Genomic DNA, 5,429 nt, shown 5'->3' on the forward strand with positions numbered 1-5,429 from the left:
AGGGGGAAACCTCTGTTTTGTTTATTTAACCGTGTGCTCTAGGGCAGACACAAGGCTGGCTAATGCAGTAGCCGTCCACAGATGTGCCGGCACCACCTTTGTGCTTCTCATTAGGCTCTGACCCCTGCATCTTCAGCAGCCATTGCGAATTGGTGCACACCCAAATTGAGACTCAGCTTTGAGCACCAATATTCAGCTAATCGCTGGAAGCCCCACCCGGTTTTCCTTCTCATTCCCGTGGTTTCATATGCTGCCAGTCGTACGGAGGCTTTTGCGAAGCCCTCCCTGCTTTCCTACAGCGACCTCTGTCTGCTCTGTGCCTCTGGTTTTTCCAGTTCTCTTCCATTTTGCTGTTGCTACCAGATCTCATATACCTCTTCAGTTCAGCTCAGTTCAGTCGCTCAGTCGTGTCTGACTCTGCGAGCCCATGGACTGCAGCTCACCAGGCCTCCCTGTCCATCACCAACTCCTGGAGTTTACTTAAACTCATGTCCATTGAGTCGGTGATGCCGTCCAACCATCTCATCCTCTGTCGTCCCCTTCTCCTCCCGCCTTCAATCTTTCCCAGCATCGGGGTCTTTTCCAATGAGTCAGGTCTACATGTCAGGTGGCCAAACTATTGGAGCTTCAGCTTCAGCATCAGTCCTTCCAATGAACACCCAGGACTGATCTCCTTTAGGATGGATGGGTTGTACCTCTTAGACGATCTGATGTTCTTGGTCCCGTTTACTGTGGGCTTCTATTCTTTTGGACCAGGTCTGACTCCTCAGATGACCTCTGGCCCTCGGTCTACACACCTCACCTGCGGATACTCCCAACTAAAACCCTTCATGAGCTCAGACACCGTGTATTTGTTTCCTGTTGCTGGGGTAACAAATTACTGCAGTTTTAGAAACTTAAAAGTGTCCCTTTAACATCTCATAGCTTCTGTGGGTCAGAAATCCTGGCAGAGTGTGACAAGCTGGTTCTCTGCTCAGTCTTACGGTGGAAATGGAGGTGCTGGCTGGCCTGAGATTTTGTCTGGAGGCCCTAGAGGAGACTTGCCCCCAGGTGCACGTGGGTTGTCTGCAGAATTCAGGTACATGGAGCACAGAGGACCAAGGTCCCTCTCTCCTTGATGACTCTTAGCCAGGGATTATCTTCTATGTGCAGAGGCTGTCCACATTCCCTGGCTCGTGGCTCCCTTCATCTTTAAACCTAACAAAAGGGACTTCCCTGGTGGTACAGTGGTTAATAATCCACCTGCCAACGCAGGGGACATGGGTTTGATCCCTGGTCCAGGAAGATTCCACATGCCGTGGGACATCTAGACCCATGTACCACAAGCATTGAGCCTGCAAGCCTGAGAGGCGGCGCTCCACAACCAGAGACGCCGCCACGGTGAGCAGCCAGGCGCCGCAGCAGAGAGGAGCCCCTGCTCGCCGCAACTGGAGAAAGCCTGTGCACAGCAATGAAGACCCAGCGCAGCCAAACATTTATGAATAACTATTCTTTAAAAGTCAACAAAAGCTGGTCAGATTCCTTCTATGCTGTGAATCTCTCTCATCTCCCTTTTTACCTCATGTCTCCAACTCCAGCCTGAGAAAGTTCTCTGCTTGCATGATTTGATTAGAGTGAGTCCACCCAGATAATCGAAGATGATTTTTCCTATTTTAGGGTCTGCGACTTTAATTGCATCTGCAAAGTCCAAGTTCGCCATGGAACCTGATCTACTGATGCTACTAAGATGCTACTAAGAACGACAGCTTAGACATTATTGGAGGGGTCATTCTGTCTGTCACACACTGTTAGCTACAAGGAACAGAAAAGTCAGTCGTAGGCAGTTTAAATAATAAAATATTAAAGGTATCTAGGAGACAATCCTCGTGGAGGACAGATACCCAGGGCCGCCCATCAGGGCTCCAGCTCTGCTTCTGTGTAGTCTTCTTATTCTGGTCTCCTCTCCACGTGTTAGCTTCATCCTCATCTTCATCTTCACCCTCATCACAGCAGCAGGATTGTTCCAGATGACATGTTTAGACGCGACAGTGGCCAGAGGAAGGAGGTAGATTATTGCTTCCTATGTCTGCATGTTTTTGTTTTTTGGTTTTTTAAAAAAATATTTATTTATTTATTTGACTACAATAGGTCTTTGTTGTGGCGTGCAGGTTCTTTAGTTGTGGCATGCAACTTCTTGGCTGCAGCATGTGGAATCCAGTTCTCTGACCAGGGATTGAACTGCAGCCTCCTCCATTGAGAGCATGGAGTCTCAGCCACTGGACCACCAGGGAAGCCCCGTACGTTTGTGTTTTAAAAGCCCCCAAACACTTTCCTCCGTGCCTCATTGGCTGGATTTGGGTTTATGCCTTTTCCTAGACCAGTCACTGAGAACGTGAAAGTCACTCAGTCCTGTTTGACTCTTTGTGACCCCATGGACTATACAGTCCACAGAATTCTCCAGGCCAGAATACTGGAGTGGGTAGCCTTTCCCTTCTCCAGGGGATCGTCCCAACCCAGGGATCAAAGCCAGGTGTCCCACATTGCAGGCAGATTCTTTACCAGCTGAGCCACCAGGGAAGCCCAGTCACTGAGAAAGGGGTTGGAATTACCCCAAGTGGCTTAGATCAATCATATGGGACCAATACGGCTCTTAGGGGTCAAGCACAATATCTGCTTCAAATGGCTCGCTATTCTTCTGTGTCATGCTTTCCCCACTTTTGTGCTTTCATTTTGACTTGTTTTTTTTTTTCGTAGAAACTAGCTTGTCTTTCTCACAGTCTGTCCAAGTCCTATATTTCCTTTAGCCCAAGAACATCACATTTCTTTTTGGAATGCTTGCCAAATGCTTCCCTCAATCCAATGTATCCCTTCTGGGTAGCATGACTCTGTCTGACACATTGTATGTGACTCCATATGGCTTGTTCCTCCAGTATTTCTCATCTTAACAGAGTGATGTTTCTCCTGGATGTGGCCAGTGAGTTTCACAAACTGAATTTGGGGGCGAGTTCGTCAATTTCATACTTGGCGTTAATTGCAAGGTTTGAGGGTGCAGTCCACATAAGTCCACCTGCACTTCTGATACCAACTGCAAGTTCAGGGGCTCTTGAAACCACGCTCAGTTTTGATAACTTGATACAAGGATCCACGTGCTAAGTCACTTCAGTCGTGTCTGACTCTTTGCTACCCTTTGTACCATGGCCCACCAGGCCTCTCTGTCCATGGAATTTTCCAGGCAAGAATACTGGAGTGGGTTGCTGTTTCATCCTCCAAGGGATCTGTCCGATCCAGGGATTGGACCCAAGTCTCCTGCATTGGCAGACGGATTCCTTACCACTGCATCATCCACTTTTATGACACAGGAAAACTTCCTTGAACTCCAAATGCAAAATAAGCAGGAGTATATCTGTTGTTTTTCTCCACAAGTTATAAGGTAATTAAGACGTAATTGCTTTCTTTTTTTTCTTAATCTGGAGCAAATAAATGGCACAAGAATAAACAGCAAGGCCACAGACTGAGTAATCTTGCAAACACTTTACCTCCTGGAAAGAAAAAGCAGTAATCTCCATAAAACTTTAACAATAATGCTTAATTATTGGAGCAATTACCAAGTCATTGGTATTTCCTACCTCTAACTTAATATTTTTAGACCTTTTACAAATCTATCCTTTTATCTATATCACATTAGTGCTTTGTTGATGCTAATCTTATGATGCTGATCATAAAAATCTAGTGAAAGAGATAAACCAACTAAGTAAGGTTATAGGACAGGAGAACAACTGTCGACACATATTATTTCTACCATAGAGTCTCTGGGGGGTCCTGAGGTTCCAAAATGGTCCAGTGGCTAAGACTCCATGCTCCCAACGAAGGGAGCACAGGTTCGATCCCTGGTCGGGGAACATGATCACACAAGCTGCAACTAAAGATCTTTTGCGACGTAACAAAGATCAAAGACCCCTCATGCCAAATAAATAAATAAATAAATAAATAAATATGTGTGTGTGTGTGTGTGTGTGTGTGTGTGTGTATATATAGAGAGAGAGAGAGAGAAAGAGAGAGATGGCGGGGTGCAGGGGGAGGGAGAGTGAGAGAGTCAAAATGTGGAGATATCTGAGCATTTTAATTTGCCTTTCAAGTAAATGTCTCTCTCTAGACGTGAAAGGGGGTGGGTGGATGGGTGAGTGCGTAGAGGATTCTAAACTGCTCCTGCTTGCCTGGAAGATTACATTATCATTTTTTTTTTTTAATTATTTATGTTAAAAATTATATACACCAAAATTCAGGCTTTTTGATGTGCAGGCCTGTGAGAATTGGCAAAGGACTAAAGTCATAGGCCCACCACCAGAGTTGACACAGAAATATTGTCATCTTCACCCTTCCAAATTCCTTGCGCTCTCTTTGTTGTTCACCACGTCCCTACCCCAAACCTCTGTCAACCGCTGATCTGTTCCCTGTCTCCACAATCTTTTGCCTTTTCCAGAATGTCTTATGAACGGAATCATACAGTATGTAAGCTTACGGGACTGGCTTCTTTCACCTAGTATAATGCATTTGAGAATAAATATTGAAAGTTCATTCTCCTTGGTTATCCATTCATCTGTTGAAGGACTTTCCTTTTGATACTATGCTTTAGTATCAAAACTTGATCATCTTAACACATCTTATGGTTGAGACAATTCCACAAAAGAGTAGCCTCCTACTCTCTGCATATAGTGAGGCTCCAAATTCAACGTGAGTCAAATACAAACAGGAGAAAATTGCTCTGTTTTGAATCGTTTTGGGTTTTGTTTCAGATAGTTGCACTTTGTATGCTCAGGATTGTGCTGGATACAATAATGAAAATATGAAATACTCTCCAAATGCAACGCGTGAGTTAGATATCACCTTTGTTCTCTGACCTAACCCGACGTGACGTGGGAATTTCACTGGCCACGTAAAGGGAGATGAGCTTTGCAGAGACTGGACCTTCTTTCACCTGGTTGTGCTGGAGCAGAGGGAAGTAAAGAGCAAACACTTTCAGGAGAAGCATTACTTTGTTTCATGTTACAATCCATTTTCCTTTCCATGAAAAAGGCTCATCAGTTCTTACTGAGCTGGAGGACTCTCAGAAAACAGCTTATGAAACAACACACAATAATGACAGATGGAGGGACCTCCCTGGCAGTCCAGTGGTTAAGACTCCACGCTGCCAATGCCGGGGTTGGGGGTTCGATCGCTGGTGGGAGAACTGGTATCCTGCATGCCCCACGGGGCGGCCAGAAGATGAAAACAAAAGCGTTATGGCAGATGTGCACATATATTCGGCCTTCCCTGGTGGCTCAGCTGGTAAAGAATCTGCCTGCAGTGCGGGTTCGATTCCTGGGTTGGGAAGATCCCCTGGAGAAGGGAAAGGCTACCCACTCCAGTGTTCTGGCCTGGAGAATCCCATGGACTGTACAGTCCATGGGGTC

This window comes from Odocoileus virginianus, chromosome 22, assembly GCF_023699985.2.
Source record: "Odocoileus virginianus isolate 20LAN1187 ecotype Illinois chromosome 22, Ovbor_1.2, whole genome shotgun sequence".
NCBI classification, from domain to species: domain Eukaryota; kingdom Metazoa; phylum Chordata; class Mammalia; order Artiodactyla; family Cervidae; genus Odocoileus; species Odocoileus virginianus.